Source organism: Tursiops truncatus, chromosome 7 (assembly GCF_011762595.2).
Source record: "Tursiops truncatus isolate mTurTru1 chromosome 7, mTurTru1.mat.Y, whole genome shotgun sequence".
Classification (NCBI taxonomy): domain Eukaryota; kingdom Metazoa; phylum Chordata; class Mammalia; order Artiodactyla; family Delphinidae; genus Tursiops; species Tursiops truncatus.
The window spans coordinates 33,934,509-33,952,728 of NC_047040.1; the positions used below are offsets into that span (position 1 = coordinate 33,934,509).

The 18,220-nt window shown below is 38.6% G+C and overlaps 2 protein-coding genes and 1 pseudogene across 6 annotated transcripts in view; 2 read left to right on the forward strand and 1 right to left on the reverse strand.

Moving 5' to 3' along the window:
* C2CD6 (C2 calcium dependent domain containing 6) overlaps positions 1–18,220 on the forward strand; it is a 142,517-nt gene that overhangs the window by 109,544 nt on the left and 14,753 nt on the right. The window lies entirely within an intron of this gene.
* Positions 1–18,220, reverse strand: part of STRADB (STE20 related adaptor beta) — a 93,988-nt gene that overhangs the window by 29,959 nt on the left and 45,809 nt on the right. The gene's annotated exons all lie outside the window — the stretch shown is intronic.
* On the forward strand, positions 12,394–16,676 carry LOC109550557 (WASH complex subunit 3 pseudogene; annotated as a pseudogene).

Here is an 18,220-nt window from a genome sequence, read left to right on the forward strand (position 1 = left end):
TATTGAACTCAGCTAAAAACCCTGAAAATGATAGGTATATTTCTTTGTTAGAAACACACACAGATATATACACACACACACACACAATTTATGTAATTGAAATACAAAATTTCACCACTTTAAAATATATGCAGAAGAAGAAAACAAAAGATAAATGGGGGATAAAGGAAAAAGATTTATCATAGCATTAGAGAGAGGCATGGCAACTAATGAAAGGACAGCCTTCATATATACCAACATGGTATCAGTACAAGCAGAAAGTTGATCTTCTATCTCAAGCCCCCATTCCCACCCCTGGGAAAAAAGGTAGTGCACTCTGATTTCCCCATGTGGTAGGACTGAACAGGCAGCCAATCTTCTATCTCTACCCAGGAGAAGAAGGTAATGCTCCAATTTTCCTGCTAGGATAGTGTTGTGGGGCTAAGCTGTGAGCTGATCTTTCATCCCCAGCCTGGTGAAAGAGGCAATGCTGTGATTCTCCCATCAGGGTCAAGTAGTCAGCTACACCCCTATCTACACTTAGTTGCAATAAGATTTAATGAGGCTGTGCAGTGTGGTCCTAATCAGCATTAGACTTCATCCTCTTCACTGTCAGGAGGATCCAGTGGGGAACTGAGCCTCCACCCCACCTGGCGTCAATGAGGAAAAACTAGGTGGTGAGAGGCAGGCTACATGGTGCTTTGCTTCTCCCTTTTTACTCCTTGTTGTCAAGGGGCCTAGTGAAGAAATGACCTTACACCTACACTTGGAAGCAAGAGATGATTCAAGTAGCTGCCCCACTTTCACTGGAAAGATGCCAACTGGGCAGGGGGGGAGGTGTTCAATGTCCATCCCACCTGTTTGCAACAAGTTAGTGTGAGTCACTGCCCCATTTTTGCTGGGGTGGTGTCAGGGGAGCCTAATGGGATACCAAACATGCACACCCACCTGGCTGGCCCCATGCTACATCTCAACAGAGTGACTGCCTGCTAAAATAAATATTTCAAAAGATCCAGAGTCTTATAAGATCCAAAGTATCCAGAATAAGATTGAAAATCACTTGTCATGGGCTTCCCTGGTGGCATACTGGGTAAGAATCCACCTGCCAATACAGGGGACATGGGTTTGAGCCCTTGTCCAGGAAGATCCCACATGCCGCAGAGCAACTAAGCCCATGCCCCACAGCTGCTGAGCCTGCACTCTAGAGCCCACAATCCACAACTACTGAAGCCCACGCACCTAGAGCCCTTGCTCCACAACAAGAGAAGCCACCGCAATGAGAAGCCCGCACACCGCAACAAAGAGTAGCCCCCACTCACCGCAACTAGAGAAAGCCCATGCACAGCAATGAGGACCCAACGCAGCCAAAATAAATAAATAAATTTATATATTTAAAAAAAAGAAAATCACTTGTCATACCAAGAACTAGGAAAACCACAACATCAATGAGAAAAGATAATGAACAGATGCCAACACCAAGATGAGTCAGATGTTGAAATGATCTAAAAGAAATTTAAATAACCACCATAAAAATGCTTCATCATCAGTCATAAATTCTCTTGAAACAAATGAAAAAACAAAAAATTATCAGCAGAGAAATACAAGTTATAAAAAAGACCAAATGGAAATTATATAATTGAAAAAGACAATAACGAAAATTAAAATCTCATTGATTGGGCTCAGTAGTGGAGTGGAAATGACAGAGGACAGAAGTAGTGAACTTGAAAAAATATCAGTAGAATTCACCCAATCTGAACAACAGAACGAAGATAGACTGAAAAAAAATAAACAGAATTTCTGGGATCTGTGGAACAGTAACAGAATAGTTAATATTCATATTATTAGAATCCCAGAAGTAGAGAGGGGAGGGAGGAGGAGGAGAAAGAGAAGAAGGAGAAGGAGAAATTATTCAAAGAAATAATGGCTGAAAACATCCGAACATTGGTGGAAAACATAAACCTATAGATTAAAGAAGCTGAGCAAAGCCCAAAGAGGATAAACCCAAAGAAATGCAAGGCATCATTACACTTCTAAAAATTAAAGAAAAAATTTCTTGAAAGCAGCCAGAGAGAAACAATGAAAACTGTAGGGAATAGAAACCTACCAGGGAATACCTATTTGAATGACAGTGATTTTCTCATTTAAAATAATGGAAGCCAGAGGATGTGGCACAATATTTTTCATGTATGAAAAGAAAAGAACTGGCAACTGTAAATTATATACCCAGCAAAAATTCAGAAGTAAAGGGAAAATAAAGACATTCTCAGACAAAGGAAAAGTAAGAGAATTTGTTTGTAGCAAACATACCCTTAATGAATGCCTAAAGGAAATTCTCTAAAAAGAAAGAAAATGATAACAGAAAAAGGATTGGAACTACAGAAAGAAAGAAACATCAGAATGGGCAAATATTGGAGACTATCCTAATTTTCAAGAGTTTTTAAATAATATGTGATGAGTGAAGCAAAGGTTATAACACCATCTGCTGTAATGTGAGTGAAGCAAAGGTTATAACACCATCTGCTGTAATGTGAAATGTAAGTAGGGAAATACTTAAGACAGACAATTATTTTTTAAAAGTAGGGAGGATTAAAGTGCCTAAATGGAAGTAAGATGTCTATACTACACTCAAAGGGGTAAAATATCAATACCAGTACGTTGTAATAAGTTAAGTGAAGATATTATAATACCGAGCACAACCACTAAGAAAACTGTAAAAAACAATATACTGGGACTTCCCTGGTGGCGCAGTGGTTAAGAATCCACCTGCCAGATGACATGATACTATACATAGAGAATCCTAAAGATGCTACCAGAAAACTACTAGAGCTAATCAATGAATTTGGTAAAGTAGCAGGATACAAAATTAATGCACAGAAATCTCTGGCATTCCTATACACTAATGATGAAAAATCTGAAAGTGAAATTAAGGAAACACTCCCATTTACCACTGCAACAAAAAAGAATAAAATATCTAGGAATAAACCTACCTAAGGAGACAAAAGACCTGTGTGCAGAAAATTATAAGACACTGATGAAAGATATTAAAGATGATACAAATAGATGGAGAGATATACCATGTTCTTGGATTGGAAGAATCAACATTGTGAAAATGACTCTACTACCCAAAGCAATCTACAGATTCAATGCAATCCCTATGAAACTACCACTGGCATTTTTCACAGAACTAGAACAAAAAGTTCACCATTTGTATGGAAACACAAAAGACCCTGAATAGCCAAAGCAATCTTGAGAAAGAAAAACGGAGCCAGAGGAATCAGGCTCCCTGACTTCAGACTATACTACAAAGCTACAGTAATCAAGACAGTATGGTACTGGCACAAAAACAGAAATCTAGATCAATGCAACATGATAGAAAGCCCAGAGATAAACCCACACACCTTATCTTTGATAAAGGTCACCTTATCTTTGATAAAGGAGGCAAGAATATACAGTGGAGAAAAAACAGGCTCTTCAATAAGTGGTGCTGGGAAAACCAGAGAGGTACATGTAAAAGTATGAAATTGGAACACTCCCTAACACCATACACAAAAATAAACTCAAAATGGATTAAACACCTAAATGTAAGGCCAGACACTGTCAAACTCTTAGAGGAAAACATAGGCAGAACACTCAATGACATAAATCACAGCAAGATCCTTTTTGATCCACCTCCTAGAGAAATGGAAATAAAAATAAAACATAAACAAATGGGACCTAATGAAACTTAAAAGCTTTTGCACAGCAAAGGAAACCATAAACAAGACGAAAAGACAACCCTCAGAATGGAGGAAAATATTTGCAAGTGAAGCAACTGACAAAGGATTTATCTCCAAAATGTACAAGCAGCTCATGCAGCCCAATATCAAAAAAACAAACAACCCAATCCAAAAATGGGCAGAAGACCTAAATAGACATTTCTCAAAGAAGATATACAGATTGCCAACAAACACATGAAAGAATGCTCAACATCATTAATCATTAGAGAAATGCAAATCAAAACTACAACGAGGGGCTTCCCTGGTGGCGCAGTGGTTGAGAGTCCGCCTGCCGATGCAGGGGACACGGGTTCGTGCCCCGGTCCAGGAAGATCCCACATGCCGCAGATCGGCTGGGCCCGTGAGCCATGGCTGCTGAGCCTGCGCGTCCGGAGCCTGTGCTCCACAGCGGGAGAGGCCACAACAGTGAGAGGCCCGCGCACCACAAAAAAAAAAAAAAAAAAAACCTACAATGAGATATCATCTCACACCAGTCAGAATGGCCATCATCAAAAAATCTACAAACAATAAATGCTGGAGAGGGTGTGGAGAAAAGGGAACCCTCTTGCACTGTTGGTGGGAATGTAAACTGATACAGCCACTATGGAGAGCAGTATGGAGGTTCCTTAAAAAACTAAAAATAGAACTACCATACGACCCAACAATCCCACTACTGGGCATATACCCTTTGAAAGCCATAATTCAAAAAGAGTCGTGTACCAAAATGTTCATTGCAGCTCTATTTACAATAGCCAGGACATGGAAATAACCTAAGTGTCCATCAGCAGATGAATGGATAAAGAAGATGTGGCACATATATACAATGGAATATTAGTCATAAAAAGAAACGAAATTGAGTTATTTGTAGTGAGGTGGATGGACCTAGAGTCTGTCATACAGAGTGAAGTAAGTCAGAAAGAGAAAGACAAATACCGTATGCTAACACATATATATGGAATTTAAGAAAAAAAAATGTCATGAAGAACCTAGGGGTAAGACAGGAATAAAGACACAGACCTACTAGGGAATGGACTTGAAGATATGGGGAGGGGGAAGGGTAAGCTGTGACAAAGTGAGAGCGTGGCATGGACATATATACACTACCAAACGTAAAATAGATAGCTAGTGGGAAGCAGACGCATAGCACAGGGAGATCAGCTCGGTGCTTTGTGACCACCTAGAGGGGTGGGATAGGGAGGGTGGAATGGAGGGAGACACACAAGAGGGAAGAGATATGGGAACATATGTATATGTATAACTGATTCACTTTGTTATAAAGCAGAAACTAACACACCATTGTAAAGCAATTATACTCCAATAAAGATGTTAAAAAAAGAAAAAAAAAGAATCTGCCTGCCAATGCAGGGGACACAGGTTTGATCTCTGGTCCGGGAAGATCCCACATGCCACAAAGCAACTAAGCCCGTGCGCCACAACTACTGAAGCCTCTGCACTTAGAGCCCATGCTCTGCAACAAGAGAAGCCACCTCAATGAGAAGCCCCCGCACCGCAACGAAGAGTAGCCCCTGCTCACTGCAGCTAGAGAAAGGCTGCGCATGGCAACGAAGACCCAACACAGCCATAAATAAATAAATAAGTAAACCAAAAAACCCCAAAACAATGTACTGAAAAACTATAAACCAATGTGGAATCCTAAAAAATATTCAAACAACCCACAGGAAGGTAAGGAAAGAGAAAATAAGGAATGAGAAATAGAGGAAACAAACAGAAAATAAATAACAAAATGGCAGACTTAAGTCCCAACATGTCATTGATAACTGATATGGAAATTTAGTAAATGATAAGTGGTCTAAATACACCATTTAAAAGACACAGTTGAGAGAGAGCAACTAAGATAGCAGAATAGAAGGGCCCGAAGTTCACCTCCTCTCATGAGCACACCAAAGTCACAACAATCTGCAGAATAACCATCGTTGAAGAAGACTGGGGACTTCTCTTGTGGTCCAGTGGTTAAGACTCCACACTCGCAACGCAGGGGACCCAGGTTTGATCCCTGGTCAGGGAACTAGATCCCACATGCCGCAACTAAGAGCCTGCATGCTGCAACTAAAAGATCCTGAATCCCACAATTAAAGATCCCACATGCCTCAGCGCAGAACCTGTATGCCGCAACTAAGACCTGGCACAGCTAATTAATTAATTAATTAAAAGAAAAAATTAAAACCTACCAGAAAAGACCCTCTACAGCTAGACATAAAGATGGAACCACAATGAGACTGGTAGGAGAGGCGGACTCTAGATATAATCAAACCCCATACCCTCCAGGTAGGTGACCCACAAACTGGAGATAATTATATTACAGAGGTTCTCCCACAGGAGAGTTCTGAGCCCATGTTAGGACCCCCAGCCCAGGGGTTTGGCACCAGGGAGAGGAGCTCCCAGAGCATTTGGCTTTGAAGGCCAGTGGGGCTTGATTGCAGGAGCTCCACAGGATTAGGGGGAATAGAGACTGCCCTCTTAAAGGGTGCACACAAAATCTCACATGCACTGAGAACAAGGGCAAAAACAGTAGTATGAGAGGAGCCTGAGCCAGACCTACCTGCTGGTCTTAGAGGTCTTCTGGGGAGGCAGGGAGCAGCTGTGGACCACCATGGGGATATAGACACTGGTGGTCAATATATCAGGGGGCATTCATTTGCATGAATTCTGGAGACAGACATTTTGGCACCAAGACCTGCCCCGGCCAACAGCCTGCAGGCTCCAGTGCTGTGATGCCTCAGGCTAAACAACAAACACAGCCCCACCCATCAGCAGACAGGCTGCCTAAAGACTTCCTAAACCCAAAACTGCCTCTACATATGCCCTGAGACATGACCCTACCCACTGGAGGACCAAGACCCAGCCCCACCCACCAGGGAGCAGTCACCAACCCCTCCCAGCAGGAAACCTGCACAAGTCTCTAGAAAAGCCTCACCCACCAGGAGGCATACACTAGGAGCAAGAAAACTACAGGCCTGCAGACGGAGTCCACAAACTCAGTCTGGACACTGCCCGGGGACCAGCTGGCCCCTGGCCTTTGGGTGACGAGAGAGGAGTTCACTGCTGGGACACATAGGACATCCCCTACAGAGGGCCACTTCTCCAAGGTTGAGAAACATAACCAACCTACCACATACATAAAAATACAAATAGCAGTTTACACAAAGGAATATATTTCAGATGAAGGAACAAGATAAAACCCCAGAATAAGAACTAAGTGACATGGAGATAGGCAATCTAACCAAAATAGAGTTCAGAGTAATGATCATAAAGATGATTAAAGAACTTGGGAGGAGAATGGATGCACAGAGCGAGAAATTAGAAGTTTTTAACAAAGAATTAGGAAATATAAAGAACAACCAAACAGAGTTGAAGAATACAATAACTGAAAGGAAAATACACTAAAATTAATCAATAGTACACTAAATGAGGCAGAAGAACAGATCAGTGAGCTGGAAGACAGAGTAGTGGAAATCACTGCTGCCAAACAGAAGAAAGAAAAAAGAATATAAAGAAATGAGGACAGTTTAAGACAAAAGTTCTGGGACGACATCAAGCACACTAATATTTGCATTAGAGGGTTCCCAGAAGGAGAAGAGAGAAAGAAAGGGCCTGAGAAAATATTTGAAGAGGTATTACCTGAAAACTTCCCTAACCTGAGGAAGGAAACAGTCACCCAAATCCAGGAAGTGGGTAAGAGTTCCATACAGGATAAACCCAAGAAGGAACACACCAAGACACTATTAATCAAACTGACAAAAAATAAAGACAAAGGTAAAATATTAAAAGCAACAAGGGAAAAGCAACAAATAATATACAAGGGAATCCCCATATGGTTATCAGCTGATTTTTCAGCAGAAACTGCAGGCCAGAAGGGAGTGGCACAATGTATTTAAAGTGATGAAAGGGAAGAACCTACAACCAAGAATGCTCTAACCAGCAAGGCTCTCGTTCAGGTTTGACAGAGGAGTTTAAAGCTTTACACACAAGCAAAAGCTAAGAGAATTCGGCACCACCAAACCAGCTTTACAACAAATGCTAAAGGAAATTCTCTAGGCAGAAAATAAAAGGACACAACTCGAAACAAGAAAATTACAAATGGGAAAGCTCACTGGTAAAGGCAAACATGCAATAAAGGTAGGAAATGATCCATACACAAATATGCTGTCAAAACCAGCAATCATGAGAAGAGGAGAGTACAAGTGTAGGATATTGGAAATGCATTTGAAATTAAGAGGCCAGCAACTTAAAACAATCTTGGATATATACAGACTGTTATACCAAAACCTTATGGTAATTGCAAACCAAAAATCTACAATAGATACACACAAAAGAAATAGCAATCCAAACACAACTCTAAAGATAGTCATCAAGTGACAAGAGAAGAGAACAGAAGAGGAAGGGAAGAAAAAAGACCTACAAAAACAAATCCTAAACAATTAACAAAATGGCAATAAGAATATACATATCAATAATTACCTTAAATGTAAATGGATTAAATGCTCCAACCAAAATATATAGACTGGCTGAATGGATACAAAAATAAGACCCATATATATGCTGTCTACAAGAGACCCACTTATGTGGTAGATATATACAATGGAATATTACTCAGCCATTAAAAAAAGAATGAAATAATGCCATTTGCAGCAACATGGATGGACCTAGAGGTTATCATACTACGTAAGTCAGACAGAGAAAGAGAACTATCATATGATATCACTTATATGTGGAATCTAAAAAGATGATACAAATGAACTTATTTACAAAACAGAAACAGACTCACAGATATAGAAAACAAATTTATGGTTACCATAGCGGAAAGCTGGGGGAGGGATAAATTAGGAGATTGGGATTAACATATACACACTACTATATATAAAGTAGATAATCAAAAAGGACTACTGTACAGCACAGGGAATTCTACTCAATTTTTTTTTTTTTTTTTTTTTTTGCGCTACGCGGGCCTCTCACTGTTATGGCCTCTCCCGTTGCGGAGCACAGGCTCCGGACGACGTGCAGGCTCAGTGGCCATGGCTCACAGGCCCGGCCGCTCCGCGGCATGTGGATCTTCCTCGACCAGGGCATGAACCCATGTCCCCTGCATTGGCAGGTGGACTCTCAACCACTGCACCACCAGGGAAGCCCTCAATATTCTTTAATAAGCTATATGGGAAAAGAATCTGAAAAAGAATGGATATATGTATATGTATAACTAAATCACTTTGCTATACACCTGAAATTAACACAACATTGTAAATCAACTACACCCCGATTAAAAAATAAAAATTAAATTAAAAAAATAAAAAATAGGGAATTCCCTGGCAGTCTGGTGGTTAGGACTCACTGCTGTCACTGCCAGGGCCCCAGGTTCAGTCGTAGAAGGAAAGAAATCATAAAGATCAGAGCATAAATAACTGAAATAGAGATGAAGAAAACAATAGAAAAGATCAATGAAACTAAAAGCTGGTTCTTTGAAAAGATAAATTGATAAACCTTTAGCCAGACTCATCAAGAAACAAAGGGAGAGGGCTCAAATCAATAAAATTAGAAATGAAAAAGGAGAAGTTACAATGAACACCACAGAAATACGAAGGATCATAAGAGACTACTATAAGCACCTAAATGCCAATAAAATGGACAACCTGGAAGAAATGGACAAATTCTTAGAAACATACAGTCTCGCAAGACTGAATCGGGAAGAAATAGAAAATTTGGACAGACTGATCACAAGTACTGAAATTGAAACTGTGATTTAAAAACTCCCCAAAAGGGGCTTCCTTGGTGGCACAGTGGTTGAGAGTCCACCTGCTGATGCAGGGGACACGGGTTCGTGTCCCGGTCTGGGAAGATCCCATGTGCCGCGGAGCGGCTGGGCCTGTGAGCCATGGCCGCTGAGCCTGTGCGTCTGGAGTCTGTGCTCCGCAACGGGAGAGGCCACAACAGTGAGAGGCCCGCGTACGGCAAAACAAAAAAACCTTAAAAACTCCCCCAAAACAAAAGTCCAGAAGTAGATGGCTTCACAGGCGAATTCTATCAAACATTTAGAGAAGAGTTGATACCTATCCTTCTCAAACTACTCCCAAAAAATTGCAGAGGAAGGAATACTTCTGAACTCATTTTATGAGGCCACCATCATCCTGATACCAAAACCAGACAAAGATATTAAAAAAAAATTATAGGCCAATATTACTGATTAACATAGATGCAAAAATCCTCAACAAAATACAAGCAAACCAAATCCAACAATACATTAGAAGAATCATGTGCCATGATCAAGTGGGATTTATCCCAGGGATGCAAGGATTTTTCAATATCTACAAATCAATCAGTGTGATACACCACATCAACATATTGAAGGAAAAGTCCGTATGATCATCTCAATAGATGCAGAAAAAGCTTTTGACAAATTTCAACACCCATTTATGATAAAAACTCTCCAGAAAGTGGGCATAGAGGGAACATACCTCAACATAATAAAGGCCATATATGACAGATCCACAGCCAACATCATTCTTAACAGTGAAAAGCTGAAAGCATTTCCTCTAAGATTAGGAACAAGACAAGGATGTCTACTCTTGCCAGTTTTATTCAACATAGCTTTGAAAGTCCTAGTCACAGGAATCAGAGAAGAAAAAGAAAGAAAAAGAATCCAAATTGGAAAAGAAGAAGTAAAACTGTCACTGTTTCCAGGTCACATGATACTATACATAGAAAATCCTAAAGATGCTACCAGAAAACTACTAGAGCTCATCAATGAATATGGTAAAGTTGCTGGATACAAAATTAATATACAGAAATCTGTTGCATTTCTATACACTAACAATGAAAGATCAGAAAAAGATATTAAGGAAACAATCCCATTTACCATCACATCAAAACGAATAACATGCCTAGGAATAAACCTCCCTAAGGAGGTAAAAGATCTGTCTCTGAAAACTATAAGATACTGATGAAAGAAATTGAAGACAGAAAGATATACCATGTTCTTGGATTGGAAGAATCAATATTGTTAAAATGACCATGCTACTTAAGGCAATCTGAAGATTCAATGCAATCCCTATCAAACTACCAATGGCATTTTTCACACAGGTAGAACAAAAAGTTTTTAAATTTGTACGGAAACATAAAAGATCCCAAATAGCTGAAACAATCTTGAGAAAGATGACTGGAAGTGGAGGAATGATGCTCCCTGACTTCAGACTCTACTACAAAGCTACAGCAATCAAAACAGTATGGTAATGGCACAAAAACAGACATAGATGAATGGAACAGGATAGAAAGCCCAGAAATAAACCCACACACTTATGGTCAACTACTCTATGACAAAGAAAGCAAGGATATACAATAAAGAAAATACAGTCTCCTCAATAAGTGGTGCTGGGAAAACTGGACAGCTACATGTAAAGAATGAAATTAGAACATTCTCTAACACCAAACACAAAAATAAAATGGATTAAAGACTTAAATGTAAGATCAGATACTATAAAACACCTAGGGGAAAACGTAGGTGGAACACTCTTTGACATAAATTGCAGCAATATGTTTTTGGATCCTTCTCTCAGAGTAATGGAAATAAAGACAAAAAGTAAACAAATGGGACCTAATTAAACTTATAAGCATTTGCCCAGCAAAGGAAACCATAAACAAAACAAAAAGACAATCTATGGACAGGGAGAAAATATTTGCAAATGCCATGACCAAAAAGGGATTAATCTCCAAAATATACAAACAGCTCATTCAGCTCAATAACAAAAAAACAAACAACCCAATCAAAAAATGAGCAGAAGACCTGAATAGACATTTATCCAAAGAAGACATACTGATGGCCAAGAGGCACATGAAAAGATGCTCAGCATCACTAATTATTAGAGAAATGCAAATCAAAACTACAATGAGGTATCACTTTCCACCAGTCAGAATGACCATCATTAAAAAGTCTACGAATAATAAATGCTGGAGAGGGTGTGGAGAAAAATGAACCCTGCTACATTGTTGGTGGGAATGTAAATCGATACAGCCACTGTGGAGAATAGTATGGAGGTTATTTAAAAAACTAAAAATAGAGCTACCATACGATCTAGCAATTCCACTCCTGGGCATATATCCAGAGAAAACTCTAATTTGAAAAGATACATGCACCGCAGTGTTCATAGCAGCACTATTTACAATAGCCAAGACATGGAAGCAACCTATATGTCTATCAACAGATGAATGGATAAAGAAGATGTGGTAGGTAGATAGAGATATAAAATGGAATATTACTCAGCCATTGAAAAGGATGAAATAATGCCATTTGCAGCCACATGGTTGGACCTAGAGATTATCATACTAACTGAAGTAAGTCAGAGAGAGAAAGACAAATATCATATGATATCACTTATATGTGGAATCTAAAAAATGATACAAAGGAACTTATTTACAAAACAGAAATAAACTCACAGACATAGAAAACAAACTTATGGTTACCAAAGAGGATAGTGTTGGGTGGGAGCGAGATAAGTTTGGAATTTGGGATTAACATATACACACTACTATATATAAAATAGGTAAACAGCAAAATCTACTGTATAGCACAGGGAACTATACTCAATATCTTGTAATAACCTACAATGGAAAAGAATCTGAAAAATTATATATATATATATATATATATGTATGTATGTATGTATAACTGAATCACTTTTTGTACACTTAAAACTAACAACATTGTAAATTAACTATACTTCAATTAAAAAAAAAAAGACAGGGCCTTCCCTGGTGGTCCAGTGTTGAGAATCCTCCTTCCAATGCAGAAGACACGAGTTCGACCCCTGTCGGGGAACTAAGATCCCACATGCTATGGGACAGCTAAGCCTGCACACCACAACTAGAGAGCTCACATGCCGCAATTACAGAGCCCACGCGCTCTGGAGCCCATGTGCCATAACTAGAGAGAAGCCCGCACACCACAGCTAGAGAGAAGCCCACACACCACAACTAGAGAGAAGGCCACACACCACAACGAAAGATCCCGCATGCCACAGCTAAGACCCAACACAGCCAAAAAAAAAAAAGACAGTTGGCAGTGTGAATCAAAAACATAATCCAACAACATGTTGTCCACAAGAAATTAACTTCAAATATCAGTGCAATGACATACGTAAACTAAAAGCAAAAGAATGGGAAAAGATGTGACTTCAAAATTTAATCATTAGGGCTTCCCTGGTGGCGCAGTGGTTGAGAGTCCTCCTGCCGATGCAGGGGACACGGGTTCGTGCCCCAGTCCGGGAAGATCCCACATGCCGCGGAGCGGCTAGGCCCATGAGCCATGGCCGCTGAGCCTGTGCATCCGGAGCCTGTGCTCCGCAACGGGAGAGGCCACAACAGTGAGAGGCCCGCGTACCGCAAAAAAAAAAAAAAAAAAAAAAAAAAAAAAAACATATACATATATATATATATATATAAATTATTAAATGCAACAAGGGCTATATTAATATCAAATAAAGTAGATAGACTTACTTGCAAAGAAAATTACTAGAGATAAAAAGGAATGTTATATAATAATACAAGTGTCACTCCACCAGGAAGACATAACAATACTAAAGTAACAAAGCATGACATTACATGATAGAGCTGAAAGAGGTAATAAAATCCACCCATGTATTTGGGGATGTCAACACCTCACTCTCAGTAAATATAGAACTACTAGACAGAAAAGCAGCAAGAATATAGAACACCTTAACAACACAGTAAACCAACAGGATCTAACTGACACTCTATCCAACAATAGCAGAGTACACAGTGTCTTCAAGTGCCCATGGAACATTCACTAAGATAGGCCACATCCTGGACCATAAAACCAAGTTCAACACATTTAAAATAATTAAAACTATATGAAGTGGTGCTGTCTGACCATAATGGAATATAGGGAGTTCAAGGGATTTGGGGGCTGATCAAGGAAAACCATTTGACCAGGAGGTGGCAGTAGCACACACAGCTTTATTTGAGTGACACTTCGACAGGTTTGCATGTGGGGGAAGTTTCTCACAGCATGAGACCATCTAGAGGCTACCGCACAGAGGCCAATACTCAGAGGGAGAGAAGGACAAGGAAATTCCTAGAGGAGAGGGATATCAGAGAGAGGGTTACATCTCTAGGTGATTTTACTCAGCAGCCTGGAAGGGAGTCTCTGGGTCAGGAACCCCAAAAGGCAGCAGAGTCTTGGGGTCTTTATAACCCCAGGGTTTATTTTACCTATGGCTAGTATATGCTGGGCACAGTTTCTTGAGTATATAAAGCAGGCAGGCTGTAAATAGTTAAAAAATCTGCTTATTTGGTTGTGTTTAAAATAATTGGATGTGTACAAATTTTAGTCTGGTGCTGGCAGACTTTTGAGCTAATGGGTCTCAGCCTGCTGTGAATAAGTAAACAACCTGGGGTGGGTGGGGTGGCAATGCACAGAGGCCATCTTTGTCTTGCATACAGAACACCGAATCAAATGAGAAATCAATAACAGAAAGACAACAGGAAAATCTCCAAACACTTGGAAATTTTAAAACACACTTCTAAATAATCCCTGGGTCAAAGAGGAGATCTCAAATGGAATAAAAAATACATAGAATAAAAATGAACATATAACATATCAAAATTGATAAGACAGTTAAAACAGCAGCACTGAGAGAAATGTATAGCACTAAATGCATACATTGGAAGAGGAAAACTTTCTAATTAATAAGCTAAGCTCCCACACCTCAAGAGCTTAGAAAAAGAAGGAGCAAAATAAATCCAAAAAGATGAATGAAGGAAATAATAAAGAACAGAGAGGAGATGGATGAGGATGGGCTTCCTCTCATGGGGTCAGGCATAGACCTGACTAAGGTGCCAGCTGTTCAACAGAACAGAACGGTGGCATTTCTAAACCAATTTGTGGTACACAGTGTACAGTTTCTCAACCAATTTTCTACAGTTTGTGAGGAGAAACTGGCAGACCTTTCTCTTTGTATCCAGCAAATTGAAACAACTCTCAATATTTTAGATGCAAACTTGTCATCTATCCCAGGGCTAGATGATGTCACGTTTGAAGTATCTCCTATAAGTGTCACTAGGATCACAAATGAAACACATTCTGAAACCACTTCAGAGCAATCACAGCAGAACAGTTTACAAGACTCTGGACCACAGGAAAGTGAAGTAACACCACAAAATATCTTAACTGTAGCCAAGGATCTAAGATATGCCAGATATCTCAAAATGGGTGGGTATTCCAGTGATGGCAGTAAGAAACAAAATGATATCGGAAGGACTAGACCCAGATCTTCTAGAGAGGCCAGATGCTCCAGTGCCTGATGGTGAAGGTGAAAAAAATATAGAAGAAAGTTCAGACAGCAAATCTTCTTTTAGTGACTAAGCTTAATTTTATAACAATTACATATACATGTGTTGGTACACATTTACATTCTATAAGAAAGAGAGCCTGAACTTTAACTCAGTCATAAAAACACCACACGTCTACATATCCACCACCAAGCTTCCTCTATGTTAAAAAATAAATAAATAAAGCATTTATAATAAAAAACCCAGAAATCAGTGAAACTGAAAATTTAAAAAAAATAGAGAAAAATCAATGAAACAAAGCTCGTTCTTCAAAATAATCCATAAAATTGCTAAACCTCTAACAAGACTGACAAAGGTAAAAAGAGAGAAGATGCAAATCACCAAAATCGGGAATGAAACCTGATATACCACTACATACATATATGCAACCATTAAAAAGATAACAAGGAAATACTACAAAAAGTTTTATGCTCATAAATTAGAAGAAACGGACCAAGTCCAGAAAACCACATACTAAATCAAGATGAATTAAACTGAATAGTCCTGTAGCCATTAAAGAAATTGAATTGGTAATTTAAAAGTTCCTGGAAGAGAAATGTCCAGGCCCAGATGGTTTCACAGGAGAATTTTACTAACATTAAAAAAAAAAAACCCACTAATTTTACACAACCTATTCTGAGAGAGAAGAGGAGGGAACACTTTCCAACTCATTTTATGAAGCTAGTATTACTCTGATACCAAAACAAGACAAAGACATTACCAAAAAAAGAAAACTACAGACTAATATCTCTCATGAACTTAGATGCATAAATCTTCAACCAAATATTAGCACACCAATACTGTAATGTATAAAAAGAACTATATACAATGACAAATGGTAAGTATTTCAGGTGTGCAAGGCTGGTTCAGCATTTGAAAATCAGTCCATGTAACCTATGATATCAACAGAATAAAGGAGAAAAATCATACGATCATATCAATTGATACAAAAAAAGTTCTTCACAAAATTCAACACCCAATCATGATATAAAACTCTCGACAAGGTAGTATTAGAGGGTAAATTCCTCATCTAGATAAAGAGCATCTACAAGACCTCCATATTACATTATACTTAATGGTGAAAGACTGAAGGCTTTCCTTCCAGGATCAGGAACAAGGCAAGTATGTCTGCTCTTATTATTCTTTTTCAATATAATACTGCAAGTTTTAGCCATTGTAATAGAGCAGGAAAGGGAAATAAAAGTCACACAGATCGGAAAAGAAGAAATCAAACTGTCTCTATTTTCAGATGAAAAAGTTATCTATGTAAAATAACAAGGAGTCTACAAAAAAAACTACTAGAACTAGTAAGTGAGTTGAGCAGTTTAAAGGATAAAAATTCCAAATGCAAAAATCAACAGCATTTTAACACTCAGCCATAAAAAAAGAATGAAATAATGCCATTTGCAGCAACATGGATGGACCTAGGGATTATCACACTAAGTGAAGTAATGCAGGCTGAGAAGGACAAATATATGATATTGCTTATATGTGGAATCTAAAAAAAATGATACAAATGAACTTATTTACAAAACAGAAATAGATCCACAGACGTAGAAAACAAATTTACAGTTACCAAAGGGGAAGGTGGAGGGAGGGATAAATTAGGCATTTGGGATTAACATATACACAGTACTATACATAAAATACATAAGCAACAAGGTTCTACCATATAGCACAGGGAACTATACTCAATATTTTGTAATAAGCTATAAGGGAAAAGAATCTAAAAAAGAATATATACACACACACACACACACACACACACACACAAATGAATCACTTTGCTATACACCTGAAACTAACACAACATTGTAAATCAACTATACTTCAATTTTTAAAAATCAGCATTTCTACATACTAACATGAACATGTGGAAACAAAAATTTTAAACACAATAACATTTATAGTAACTCCAAAGAAAACTAAATACTTTTAAATCTAACAAAGCATATACAGGATCTAGATAATAAAAATCACAAAATGTTGATGGAAGAAGTCAAGGACCTAAATAAATACACATACCATATTCATGAATTGGAAAACAACATAGTAAAGATGTCAGTTCTCCCCAGATTGACCTATAGATTTAATGTAATTTCTATCTAAATACCAGCTCTTTGTAAATATAGACAAGATCATTCTAAAATGTGTATAGAAAGGCACAGCTCCTAGAATAGCTAAAATCATCTTTGAAAAGAAGAAAATGGGAGGAATCACTTTACCTAATTAAGGCCTACTAGCTACAGTAATCAAGCTACAGTAATCAAGAGTAAAGATAGTGTGGTATTAGAGGAGAGAGAGACACAAAGATCAATGGAACAGAATAGACATCCCTGAAATAGACCCACAAAAGTATGCCCAACTGATTTTTGACAATGATGCGAAAGCAATTTAATGGAGGAATGATAGCCTTTTCAAGAAGTAGTGCTGGAGCTATTGCACATCCATGGGCAAACAAAACCAAACCTTGACCTAAGTCTCTTACCTAAAATAAAAAACAGTAATAAACTTAAGTGCTGGTGAAATTGCTGATGGGAATTTTTAATTTTATAACCACTCCTGAAAACAGTTTGGTAGTTTCTCAAAACACTAAATATGCAACTGCCATGTAACCCAACAATTATACTCTTGGGCATTTATCCCAGAAAGATTAAGTCTTATGATCACACACACAAAAACACCGTGAACACAAATATTTATAGCAGCCTTATTCATAGTAGCCAAAAAGTGGAAACAACACAATTGTTCTTTAATTGGTGAACAGCTAAATAAACTGTGCTACCTCCATGCCATGGAATAATACTCAACGATACAAAGGAACTTTGATACATACAACAACCTGGATGAATTTCCAGAGAATTATGCTGAGTGAAAAAAAGCCAATCCCCAAATATTAGATGCTATATGACTTCATTTATATGAAATTCTTGAAATTACAAAATTATAAATGTAGAACAAGTTAGTGGTTGCCAGGCATTAAGTAGGAGGTGGATACAGGAAAGAAATGGGTGTGACTCTAAAAGGACATTAGGGATCCTTGTGGAAATGTCTGCATCTTAACTGTACCATGTCAATATCCTGGTTGTGATATTGATATTACATCGTTTTGCAAGATGTTACTGTTGAGG